Genomic DNA, 14,469 nt, shown 5'->3' on the forward strand with positions numbered 1-14,469 from the left:
TCATGTTCTTTTGTCTAGACTTTCTTCTCTTTTTTCATTGCACTGCCTACATTTCTTAAAACTGAACATGAAGAAAGAAGGGTGAAAAAAGGGCACCTATTTAGTTTAGTGTCTCTGTTACACACAAAAATAACTGAAAAATTTCACCATATAACTTGCAGTATATGTAACGTTTTGTATAAATACTTTTAAGAGCAAAAATTGTTTTACTTAGAGTAACCTTTTTTCTTCCTCTTCCACTTTCCTTAATGTTCTTCCAGACATTCATAACAGGAAGTAGCGCATGTGCGTTGGAGTCTCCTACAAGTTTAACAAAGTCAAAGAAGTTCAATATTTCCTGGATATAATGTTCTGCCATATTTCACAAATGTGATTAATACTTTGTAATCCCAAATTTTTTCATTAATTTTCAAGTTGCTGGTTTTCTTCCTGTTGATCTCCATCTTCCAATTCCAGTCTGTGGTTCATTTTTAACATACTCCTTGTTCATATTGTCAACTCCTGTGCTTTTTTCTGTCTCTCAATAAATTTCCTTTGGAACATTGGCAAACATTTCTCTGGCATAATCTCTCTATGAGCTTTATTATAAGAATTCCCTTCTGTTTGATAATTCCGTTTTTGTTGGACAAACTTTTGTATTTCCTCCTTAGCATGTTCTGCATCAAAAATAACTTTAACCTTCCAGGAATAAATATTCTGAAGATAGCTGGATACAACAGCTTGAATCTCACACCTGCTTCTGAACATTCCCTGATTTCTGGACTAAATGTCCTCCTCTTCTGCCTGATGTACAGCTAGTAATCCTTTTCCACAAACACTGTATTTTCAACTTGTAGTACTTTGTCCTTCTGCCAAGATGTCAATAACACTCTTGATAAACTTAACAAAGAATTCTGGATTCTGATCAAATCAACCAAAGCCAGATATGAGGTAAAAAAATAGCCACCAAGATAACTGCAAAGCCTTCTTTAACTATGTTAACATTGCCCAACACTATGCAGCGCTAATAATAAAGGATATATTTGGACCCAGTGGACATAACCAATTGACTAACACGAATTTAGTTCATACTTCACCCCCCTTCTATACTCTCAGATCACATATTTGCAACTATACTTCCACAGTCAAGTCCTCAAGGCACCATCCAAGGGCAAGAACACTACATGTTCATCATCTTGATCACTGGTTCAGTAGCCTAAGCTATATGGGTTATATCCTGCCAAAGATATAACAACTGGCCAGGTTCCAAAGCTTTAGGACACCTTCTAAGAACCCAGATTATTATGAAACTTGAGCTGAGCTGTCTAAGAAGACGGCATGCCCTTCAGGGCTTTCCTGCCACTGAAGAAAGCATTCCTCCGTGGGCTTCCAAGGATCAGTGGTCGGCTTGTGCTGTTCTATTGCTGGACAGATTTGTTGTTTAACTTTACTTTCCTGGTTAGGAAAATTATTTTTTAGCAGGCGTTCATGTTTTAATGGATTGTCATGAGACTTATCTGTACTTTTAAATGAGAGCACTTTTTTCTTGTCATTTCAAAAGCTGTTAAAAACATTGCCAAACCATTTTTTTCACTGTCTTAAAGAACTGTGTTCATTTTACTTTTGGGAGCTGGCAAGGTGTATTACAGTGCTTTTAATGGGAAAAGTGACATTTTGGAACTTTTATTTTTACCAGCTTGTGCTCCTTGGTTTCCATGGGAAAGAGTCACCATTTTTGGCTTGACCATGGAAAAAACTACAGGTAACACAATCGTTCCTCCTTCCAACCACAAAAAGAAAAAGTTAAGCAATCAGCCTTTGCCACTACAGCAAGTTAGCAATTTGCCTGTGTCACAGTTGGGTGGCTCAGATGTGGCCCAAAAGTGGTTCCTCAGACCACTCAATTTTTTCCCTACATCCCCTACAACCACAGCATTTGCGTCTGTTACATTCCCCTCAGTGGGCAAGGTAGAGCCAATCTTGTCAGTCCTGGGAGAAGAGTCAGGGAAGTATTACCTGTTTAGTCACACCGTTGTACCCATCCCTGGGGAGGCTGCTGCTGCCTTTAACATACCTGTTGGCTTCATTTGTCCTGTCATAAAGAATCAGAAAACTAAATGTGTATCTGCTCCATGAACAGAAGTAGTCCATTAGGTCTGCTTTGGGGTCTAATTCAGGCTACTGATCCTTCTTATTAGGTAGTTTCTGGTAAAATAAAAAGGGTTTCCTCTTTTCCTGAAGAGATTAAAAATTATGAATCTGGACAGAAAGATGAAGGCATAGATGTTGGGTTTTCTTCTGAGATGGGAGCATGATATTTGATTCTCCTTGTGAGGAATTCCTTCTCTAAAACTATTTCCAGAATGTGCCACTGTTTTCAGTGGGAGAACAATGAGGTTTCTCAGATCCTCAGAAAATACTAAGAGTTGTTATAAATGGAATTTCCAGAACTTTCTTCCGTCCCTACTGTGCTGCCAGCATTCGAGTATGTGTGTACTACTGCCTGCAATTTCCCTGATACTCATCTTGTTACTCTTAAAAGCAGACAGATTGTGTAAGATTCCTCAGTCTTTCACATTTTTATACACAGCCCAAACCTGATCCAGCAGCTATAGATTTAATTAATCCTGCAGCTGATAAACATTTTAGCTAATTCCAAGCTTTCCCTTTCTGTCAAGGATGGTAAAATAATTGAGAAGTATTGAAGGAAACTGAATACTTCTGGAACGTTGATTATAATAATTTTGAATTGTCAGGCTCATATGTTGAAATTTAGTCTGACCAATTGTAAAAGTATGGGGAATGTTTTGTCTGCAGCTTCCTCTTGCGAGGAAGAATCTGCTTTCAGTTGTTTAGTTTCTTCCATTTCACAGGCCACAATTCTTTTAGTGTGTGTTTATGACTCTATTAATACATCTTTCAGGGCTAAGGCTACTGGTACTGTAGTGAAGATGCTTTCCTGGCTTCAATTATAGAGCCTCCCAGATGATGTAAAAAAAATAGATTTTAAATTCTGTTTTGGATAGAATTACATTCTGAACCCTCTGCTGCAGAGGTTATTAAAATGCCATGAGAATGCCAAACTGATTCATGGGATCTCCCAGATTTTTCATCCTTCCTTTTCTAAAATTTTATAGGGTTTTTCTACCCCCCTCATCCAGTTTTGGCAAGAAACAAAATACAGTCTCCGTAAAATTCTGGTAAACAGACATTTAAGAAGTAATGTTAAGGGGGTTCCAAAAAGAAGGCAGCAACTCCCCTACACACACACATGACAAAGGACGGTCAAACAATTCAAAATGACTACTTAAGGGACTTTGTCCCCCATCCTACCCTGGAAATCCATTATCCCATTCAAAATGTCTGCATCTCCATTTCGGTCTTTGGCAACAAATAGTTTCAGGCAAATGGATTCTGAAGATCATTCTTCAATGTTACAGATGGTAATGGGATGAAATTCTTCCTTTCAAGTGGGTAACTCCTCATCCTCCAGACCTGACTCTTTTTTTCCACCTGTCCTTCATCTCATGTTGTCCCAGGAGAACAAGGGGTTTTATTCAAGGATGTTTTTAGTACCAAAGAAAGAAAATGCTTAGAGACCAGTTCTGAATATTTCCTTACTAAACCTGTTTGAGATAGTACCAGAATTCAAAATGCTGTCACTTCATGACTTGTTACCTCTTCTTCCACATTCAGGTTTCCTGGTAACTCTAGATTTGAAAGGTGCTTATTATCACATCTCTATTCATCAAGATTTCAGGTGTTTCTTAAAGTTTTATGTATCTGGATCATATTATCAGTTCTCTGCTATACCCTTTGGAATATCCATTGCATTAAAAGTGTTCATGTAGTGTCTAGTTCTAGTTGTAGCTCACTGCAGGCTACAGAATATCCATATATTTCCATATTTAGATGACTTGCTTATTTTTGCAGACGTTTTTTCAAAGTGTCAGGGGTCTCTCTCGGGTAAGAGATCTCTTACACAAGCTGGAATTCCATTAGAATGTTCAGAAGTCTTTTTTTGCTCCATCACACAGGATTGTGTTCCTGGGGTGTTGGTTAGCTAATCCTCAGGTAGACCTCTTTTCCTCCTGTCTTGTACAATCAGCTGGCAAAATTCTGCTCTATGACTCCATGGGAGAAGGCCTGAAAGACAGATGCCTTTTCCTTTCCTTTCCTTTCCTTTCCTTTCCTTTCCTTGGACAAGAATGTTCCTTTATGCTTTCCTCCCTTTCCAATAAAATCCAGGGTACTTCTGAAGATTCAGAAGGAATTGCCCAAAATCATTGTGGTAACTCCCTTCTGGCCCAGGCAACATTAGTTCTCCCTTCTTTTGAAAATGGCCAGAGATAATTGCCACAAGCTGCTTCACAGAATGGATCTACTCATACAAGGGGTATTTGATACATCCTGACCACAATCAACTTCAACTGACTACCTGGATGAAAGGGTCTTAATTCCCTTTAGGCACCTGTTTACTGAGACCTTGCATTTGGTATAAGGTAGGCAAGAAAACCTGCTACTAGAAAATCATATCTTAGCAAATGGAAAACGTTTTCTAGTTGGTGCCAACAACATGACTAGTAACCATTCAGGATTGATGTTTCTCTGGTTTTACAATATTTGTTTGAGTTACTATCCTATGACCTTTCTTACTCCTCTTAATGTTCATTTGCTGTCCATGTCTGCATGTGTGCCTGTGGATCCCCCTCTTTTGATTAATTCTCATGTGAAAATGTTTTTGAAAGGGGTTTTGCATGAGAACCCTTCAAGAAAATTGATGGCTCCTCCTTGGGAACTTAGTTTTGTGTTAGAGAAGCTAACACTTCTCCATTTGAACCAGGTCATCACGTTGACTTGAAGTTCTTAACTTGGAAACTGTTTTATTGATTATTCTGACCTCTGCAAAAAAGAGTATCTGAGTTGCAAGCTCTGATGGTGAGTCAACCCCATCTAGTTTTCCATAGAAACTGTGTTTCATTGACAACTAATCCTTCTTTTATGCCTAAAATGGCATCTGAGTTACTTCAAACCAAATTATCCATCTCCTAGTTTTCTTCCCTGAACCCATAGACGAGCGACAAAGGATGCACCTTACATAAGATGTCCTCAGACAATTCAGGTGCCATCTTGATAGAACCAAGTCTTTCAGATCATCAGGTCAGTTCATTTCTTGTGAAGGTAAAAATAAGTGACAACCTGTGTCAAAATAAACTGTCCAAATGGTTATCTCAGGCATTACCTTTTTTGTTATTCTCACCACAAGAAAAACATTCCAGGAAGAGTCAATGTTCAATCTACCAGACCCTTGGCTTCATCTCTGGGTTTTTGGAAGGGCTGGATTCTAAAAGTATTCTTAAAACAGAAACGTGGTCCTCTGTACATACTCTTACAGAGCACTGCAATGTCGATTGCTTCTCTAGGTCTAGATCAGCCTTTGCTAGGGCCATTTCCCAGGGGCTTCTGGACCTCCCTTACCTCCCAAATGTTGTAAGCTAGTATGATCTACCATATAGTTTATGCTATTGCAGCAGTGATCAATATGATGAATCTATGAGCCATAATACAGTTGAGTAAGTAATCTTAACATAACAGTAGACGTTAAAAAGATCGCTGCTGCAGCAGCCACACCCTTCCTCCATCCACCTTAGTTTTTTTGTTGTTATTTTGTCAGGTTGTGGACACACATACATTTATAAATATTTATATATGCACACGTATATACACATGCACACATACTCATAGTTATGTCCTCTAAGGGCTCAGCCTCTCTCTGTCTCAGTTGTCATGAAAGCCCTAAAGGGCTTGGCACATAAACCTATCTGTTCAGACAGTGTATCTCAAGCTGCCTAATAATATGAGCATGTGGTCACTGCTCTGTAGCTTTGGAAGCTGGTCGGCTGTTATATCCTTGGCAGGGTATAACCCATATAGCTAAAGCTGCATGATCATTCGAACATCTACTGTTATGTTAAGTTTACTTACACAACTGTACTTTCTATGGGGCTGGGTAAAAAAAACAGGCTGACTTCAGGTCAGCCTGAAACATGACTTGTCAGACTCCCTACAGTGGTTATTTAGAATCAGCTTCCAAATAGATTTCATGCTACATGAATGGAGGACAGCAAAAGTCATTCCCTTGCAAAAAGGTGGATCTTGGTAATTATAGACCCGTACATCTGATCAGCCTCATCTTTATGGATATGGAAGGGATTTTATTGTTATTAATTTATTTTAGTTTAGTTTAGTTTCCATTTGTTTACTGGGAAAGTCCAACTGGACACCGAGTCCATTTTTATTCATGGCCCAGGGAGAAAAGATCCACAAGTCTGAACAGTAAAAATTACAAAATTTCAAAATATCAAAAATGACATAGGTTAACAGTATAATAAACAGCAGTAAAAGCCATGCAGGAATTTTATGACTGTATTATGATTATGAGTATCACAAATGGTAAGCATATGGTAAGTATGCAGTGACAATGTTAAAAGTGACATAAGATCCAGTATAGAGGCAGTATCAGTAAAACTGTTCATATCAGACAGGTAAAAGAAAAAAAAAAAACATAACATATCATAGTTGTTAGCTTTATGAGGTATTGTGCCTAGACAGGCTGGTTATAACTGTAGGAATGCAATCATTAAGAGGAAAGTACCTCAAGCATGTCATATCTCTGGAGTAATTTAAAGAGTTTTAGTACGTTAGGTGAAATAGTAGTAAGTACAGTTAAATTAAAAAGGATCAAGGATGTAGAGAGAATTGAGGGTTACAGAATGGAGTGATCATTATGGGATCGATAAATAAGGACTAAGTAACCCTCAAACTCTTGACACAAGCCAGATTGAATTCATCAATGACAGATCCTGCTTACTTAACTTCATCGACTTCTTCAATATGAGGGCATATCAGTACACAAAAAAATATCAAGACTTTGCTAAGACATATGATACTATCCCATACTCAAGTATTATAAACTCACCCAGCTAAATGTAAATCCCTATGTAACTAATTGGATAACAAGTTGGCTCACAAATAGAATCCAGGAAGTTAGGGTGGGTGGCTCTACCTCCTCCAAAAGACCTGTCACTACTAGGGGCTCAGTCCTTGGGCCACTCCTCTTTGACATTTACATCTCAGAGGTCAAAGCAAATGTAATAGTTAATGGCTGACTAAGTTTACAGACAAATGTAAACTTGGTGCCATCATACACCTAAAATCCTCCAAAAGGACCCTTCCCAAACAAATAGCTGGTTCCAAAACCATGGACTAAAACTAAATGCAAGAAATGTATAAGCATATCCTTCAGCAGGCATGTCTTCCCTTGTAACTATCCCATTGACAACACACCTCTAAAAGTCATTCCTTTAGGTAGGGATCTGGGAGCCTATGTTGACAATGAACTGTTTTTTGATCACCACATATCCAGTATTGTAAGGAAACGCTTTTTCATCACACAGCTTATATCTAAAGGTATGGCAACCGTATCCAGGAATGTAATCATGTCACTGTACTCAACTCTCTTTGGGCTAATCGTTGAGTATAATGCCCCATTTTAGTATGTACCTGTCCAAACACTTGTCTCAACTCAAGTGACTGCAGCATTTTCTTACTAAGAAAAACTCCAAGGCTTAACTCATAAAAAGCATGCAGACACTCTCAGACCAATGGTATTGTGAATACCTGCTCAAGAGAGCTCAATCTCTTTTGCAACATAAATAGAACATGTTGGAGGGGTGGGTATTTAGCACAGGGAATGCCTCTTCTATGGGACCGTCTTCCACACCATACAAAGGGAAACACTTTTACTCTTTTCAAACCAAGTTGGACAACTGAATGGATAATCTGAAATTCACTGCTGGTTTATGTCCATGTCCTTCATGGATGGAGGCAACAAGCAAATGTCCCAACATATCCTTGTTCTGTCCACCTCTGGGTGATTTGTACACAAAATATAAGGGCTAAAAACTACCATGAGAATGTATGGCTAGATTTTTTTAAGATCCTCACAGATCCTAGCCTGGTAAATGCATATGAACCTGTAAGATGTATAAAGTTTTGTTTTTGTTGCTGTAAAATAAATAGCATTCTTAATTATATGGCTTTTGTTTTCAGTATTCATTAGTATTACTGAAATTATTTTGAAGACACCACTATACGTTGTGAGCGTATGAGAAATAATTATGAAGTATAATATGCTTTATGTAGTAAAAGTGTGTAAGAATGTCAAATATATTGTTGTGAATAGATAACTGTAATACTGATGTTAGGAAAGCATTTTGAATCTTCTATGAATTTTTCAGAATCAGTGGTTCTCAGCAATCTGTTTTGTGGATAACGGCTGGAATATCATTTGGAGTGGTCAAACTGACACTGCAGTACAAAATGTTATCTATTGCAAATTACTTCAAAACCAAAAAGCATAAATGAGCCTGCATTATGGTTACTCTAGGCATTTGGGGCAGAACAGAGCCACATAATGACACTGGATCCTGCAACACATTGCTTAGGCTAGGACATTGGCTTGCCATGCACTTGACTGGCACTAGCTAGAGATACAGGTTACACTGCTTATATCTCAGACATATAGAATGTGAGAACATTGTTGCAAAAATAACTATTTAACAAGTGTATTCATGTATGCCAGTTATGTATTTAATGCTATAAAATTCAAAGTATTGACTCTGTCTGTTTCTCAGAATTGTATTTAATGCTTTCTAGACTCCAGAAAGGCTATATAAAAGAAGGCTAAGTAAATCAGATATTTGCAGTATATTTGCTTTTGGGAAGAATGTAATCCACTTTACAAATTGTGGTACTGGAAAAAAGTCAAAATCATATGAAAGAAATTGATGGACTGGCTTCAAAGTCTCTCCCCTTATGATGTAAAAGGTGCACCAGAATTTGGTTGTAACAAATGATGCCAGCTCAAACATTAAAATGTATGTTTTGTGTGTCATGCTGTGTTTATTCATTAATTTTTTCATCCAGTACTTCTGACCATCGAGTCTTTGTCCCTTCATGCTCACGTGGTGTGTTCATTTCCGCAGGGTGAGGGCTTAGCATATGATTTTTTACTTTTGTCATCCCTACGTTCAAGCTACTAAAAGTAGCATTGTCGTAGGTTCATAGGAGGTTACTTAGCTAGTGGCCCTAGAGCCTTTAGAAGCCTAGCCATTTTAATCCCAAGTATGCCCATTTGTTCTTTTTGGGTAATTTGCAGAACAAATTTATGGACAGAGTGGGTCTGTGATCAGCACAGGCTACCGTTGCCCGTGAGGGACTTGGGTGTCACCCCGGGGGTGAATTTGCAGTCTCCCGTCCAATTATTTAGGTTGCGTTTGAATAATGTCAGTGAGGAACTCTGTTTTACGTAAATAGGAAGTCTTTTCCAAAGAAGCAACAGTCTTTGGGTGACATATCTGTTTCTCCAGCATGTTCTATTAATGTCACAAGCTAGGTTGAGATCCTTAGAACCAGTGACTCTTGTGCCATTTGGCTTGTGGATGTGCAGCATTTCCATTAGGGCAGGGTTGGAGATTGCACTACAGGCCAGGCACAACTCACCTCTCAGCAGCCTATAAGATACAGAGTAAAGTCACAGGGCTTTCAGCCTGTCCATGTAGGTCATGGTTTGGAGTCCCTGTATTTTCTTAGTGAGAAACCTCTGAGGTTTCTCCAGCTACTGCAGGTGTCTGGTGAGGTACATGCAAAAGGGTGCATTATACTCTATTAGTGGTCTGATGAGGGTTGACCTGGATGCTGTGCCCTTGCTTATGAGGTGTGCTATGTAGAAGGCTTTTCTTACCACTGTGGGAACTTGGTGGTGAAAGTTCAGATTGCTATCAGTGTTCCCAAGGCTCATACCACTGGGTTGGAACTGAGGGGGGGGGGGGTGCTACCGATATTATAATTTATACGGAGTGTCATTTTTCCGAAGGGAATAATAATCCATTTTTTGCATTTAGTTTTAGACAATGGCTTTGGTACCAATCATTTGTTCTGTCTATGAGCCAACTGGCTACCCGTCTAGTAATGTAAGGGTTAATCCCTATCTGGGAAAGTTTCTCAACAATGCCAGAGAGGGGAAAATTGTTGAAAGCCTTGGCAAGGTTGAGATAGGCAATGTGTACTGTCTTTCCTTCGTTCACGGCTTTGGTGACTTTCTCAAAGAAGTCCACCAGGTTTAATAAGCATGATCTACCCTTAATGAAACCAAACTGAGTTGGGTCCAGTATTTGGGGGTCACCTATGTCCTTGTTGATAAGGTCCATGGTAATTCTTTCCATGGCCTTGTAGATGAGCCTGGTTAGACTTATGGATCTGTAGTTCCCAGGGTCAGTTGATGGCCCCCTTTGTGCAGGGGGATTACTGGTACTGTTCTCCATTCTGCAGTAACATAGCCAGTTCTCAAGCTATGATTAAAGAGGGCACGAAGTGGGTCCACTAGGTCTTATTTTAGATTGTTTAGTAAACAATCTGGAATATTTTCTGGTCTCATTGAGGCCATGTGTTTGGCCTTGGTGACTGCAGAGATAACCTGTTCTGTAGAGATACTAGGCAGAGGGCTGGTGTCAGGTATGCTTTGCATATGATGGGCGAGGATCAGGTGGTAAAGTTTGCTCTGACTCTATCAGCTAGCAGCTTGGCAATATCTTCCAATGCAGTATGAGTGATCCCATCTACAACCGGTTTGGCAAATTGGTATTTAATGCCTTATGATTATCCTTGGCTAGGGATGTGAATTTTAGTTTTGTAATTTGCTTTAGAAGACTTTACAAGATTTCTGATTTTCTTTATTAGGCTTAGGAGTGAACTCTTCCTCTGCAGAGTGATAGCCCTCTTGGCTTTTGTGCAACAATTTCTTCCTCTTGTTATATAATCTGTTTATACTTGAAGTCCACCATAGTGGTTTGCTTTTATGGGAAGCCCTGGTTTTGATCTTGTCAGGTACAGCAGAGTTTAGGCAGTTGTTTAAGCATTTGTACAGGGCATTTGCATACACTTCTGTATAGTGATCATTGGTGTCTGTGATTGTGGGTGGTATGAAAATTTTTATACCATCACTTAGTAGACTGTAAAACTTTGGTAAAGTTTTTTATAATTTTTGCTCCTGTAAGGGTGTCACTTCCAGTACTTACTTCAAACAAGAATAATTTGTGGTCTGACCTACCCATGGAGGGCATCACGCATGGGGAAGTATAATTAGAGCCCTTGGTGGGGGGAGCAGACTATCTGTTCCAGGGCATTTGTGTTAACAAAGTCCAGGAACCTCTGGGTGAGTGTGTTTTTGGTTGTGTATATCCCCCAGTCTGTGGAAGGATAGTTGAAATCTCCCATCACTAAGGTGTTGGGTTGTATGGCAAGGGATTTCAGTATATCAAAGTAGGCGATGTGCTTATCCTGGTTCATGGTGGGGGATCTTTAGCTAGCAATGATATGGTATGGTACTTTCCCAATAGTTAATTGGACATGGAGTAGTTTGAGAGAGTCATGCTGTTTGAATGGTGTTGAAGCGTATTTTGTTTTAATGAAGATGGATTCACCTCCACCTTTGGATCCTTCATGCTCATTTTGAGGTCTGAACGTGTGGAAGGCATTGTAGCCTTGCACAGCCGGGGTGCTCTCAGTGGCCTTGAATCATGTCTTAATAACTGCACAGATGTCAGCATCTTCTAAGGTGAGGAGTGCTTGCAAGGAGTGCAATTTCATGTTTAAACTCCTAGCATTAAGCAGCATGATCCCGAGGTTGTCTTAATTACATTTTGTTATGTTGGAAAATTTGATGTTTTGACATTGCCTGAAAAAGGCTCTATGGGGAGGCAAGGGCCTTTGCCAGTATCCAAAAGCCTAGGGTGTACAGGTGCAGAATATCTCTAGCAAAGCAGCAAGGTCTGTACCATATCCTCCCAGGCTAACAGATAGCGGATCCTCCTAGACTAACACCAGAATCTGGGCCAATTGTTAAAGTCAATCAGGTCTGTCTATCATATCTTTCAAGGCTGACAAATACTGGATCCATCCAGACTGACACCAGAAGCTGGGCCAATTGTTAAAGTCAATCATTTTGGTTTATATAGTGGCATCATCTTGGGAGAAGGCTGGATACTGCTTAGCTCTAGGGAGATACCTGTCTGGGACACATAATTAGAGAGTTCCTTCATGTCTCTCTTCATCTTATAGTGGTTTCTTTCTGCTTAGTAGTGAGTGTGGTGTGCATTTAGGAGGTCTATGTTCTTTTGGTATTTTGTGTGAGAGGTGAGGTTTGCTTGAGAAGTTAAGCTTGTGTGCTGACAACCTGTTGATCTTTAGTTTATTTTTACTTAAGAGAACTGACTGCATGGCTTTGCATCTTACACATAGGGTTTTGGAGTAAATGGCTGTCAATATACATGAGGCAATTGCTACATTGCCTGAAGATGCCCATAACAGTCAAGCTGGCAGGTGAAATGATGGGAAACTGCCCATCCATTGTGGCAGGATTTTTCTGAATGTGGAAGGAAGAGGGCTAGCTGGACTTGGTCACAAATAGCAAAAATGAACCAGTAATTCAATTAAATACAGTTAACAAATTGCAGTGTTGGCTTAAAATATACTTATTTTTTAGTTTTATTTCAGTGGATGCCTTGGATTTCAGCGCAGATGCACTCCAGACCTAGTTTCCAAACGCTGAGCAGCTCCGGTAAACTGAGTGCAAACCCACACAAAAGGGAGGCTTATATACAGCAACTTATACCCAACAAAAATCACCCTAGGTGATTGGTAAAATACAAGTTCCAAACAGAGAAGTCACCGCAATGCCCAGACATCCACGGAAGTACACTTTATTAAATAAAAAAACAAAACACTTAGCGCTTTCGCCTACTTACATTTAGGCATCATCAGAGTCAAATTCACATTTCTATTAGTTCCCTTGTATAGCATTGTTTAATTGAATGACATAGTTAATAAAACAACAAGTGTCAAACCCCTTCTTAAAGGTATAGTATCAGGCTGCATATATTACATATGGTTAAAAATGCTTAAATAATGTAAAACCAATAAAAATACATCACCTATGTACTATATCAAACTTGCATCGACCTTAATTTCAATAAGCTAGTAATAGAGCAACGGTCATTTATACCTGGGGATACTGTGGCATTAAGTCTCATCTGCCACATAGTCTCCCTGAATTCCAGTAAGTTTTAAATTCACCCCCCTCTCATTATACACCACTCTATCTACAATAAAATATAAAAACTTTTTAAAACTCTCTCACACATCACTGTGGCAAAAAAGTGCATTAGTGGTCTTTTTGTTCTTAATATTCCCTCAAATGTTCTGACATCCTGTCACGTAACCTTTGTGTGGTTTTCCCTACATAAAATGCAGGACAACTCACACATAGGGCAATGTATACCACCATTTTAGTGTTACAAGTAGTTCACCTGGACACTGTATGATCCTGCTGTAACCTTAAATAGTCACATATGGACCTTCATGTATGTAGCTACAATATTTACATGTTACATTTACTCATTAACAAATTATATGGCTTTATAACATGGTTCTTGTTCTTCTCGAATATTTCCTTTAAATTATTTCCTCTACTATAGGTCACTAGAGGATGTTTGCCAAGTTTCTTTTTCAACTCACTTGTTATAGTTAAGTCCCAACAGTTCATAATAACCCCCTTCAGTACTGTCGTCTCTTGGTTAAAAGGCAGTACCAATACTTTATTTTGTGCCGTTGCAGGGGTTGGATTTTGTTTGGCACCAGTATTCATTAATAAAATAGGTGTATATAAATCCCTTTATTGTTTTCCTATCTCATTTCTAATTTTAATCAATAAACGGGATGGGTATTCCTTGTTAAGGAACAAACCAATTAAATCTGACATTCCCATTTCAAATGTATAATCATCACTAACCAACCTAGAGAGGCGAACCATTTGTCCTTTTGTAACCCCTCTCATCTGGTGGGCTGGGTGCCAGCTATCAAAGTGTAACAACATGCTAGAAAAAGTTTTCTTTCTAAAAATATTAGAGCACCATTCTTTAGTTAGCAAATGTTTGTAAAGCAGGATGTCCAAAAACTCTATTTCCTGGATCCCCATTTTATATGGAAATTCCAAGAAATTGTTGGTGTTATTTAAATAAGAAACAAATTCAACAGTTCTTTCCTCAGTACCCCACCACAGGATTAAAATATCATCCAGGAAATGTACCATAGAATAATGTCATTCTTCAAAGGGGAATCGAAAACAAACCTCTTTTCCCATTCGGCTAATACTAAGTTAGCGTAAATGGGGGCACATTTTTCCCCCATAGCCACTCCTGACTTTTGATTAAAATACTCCCCTTCAAAATACAAAAAAATTGTTGTTCAATACTGTTTCCATCATCTCAACTTTCACTGAAAAATTCCATTCCAATGTCATGTGCAATAACAGTAAATAAATTTACAACGTCAGTAGTAACAAAAATATAATCATCATCTTTCGGTGTATCC

This window comes from Protopterus annectens, chromosome 1.part1, assembly GCF_019279795.1.
Source record: "Protopterus annectens isolate FY-2018-M chromosome 1.part1, PAN1.0, whole genome shotgun sequence".
NCBI classification, from domain to species: Eukaryota; Metazoa; Chordata; order Ceratodontiformes; family Protopteridae; genus Protopterus; species Protopterus annectens.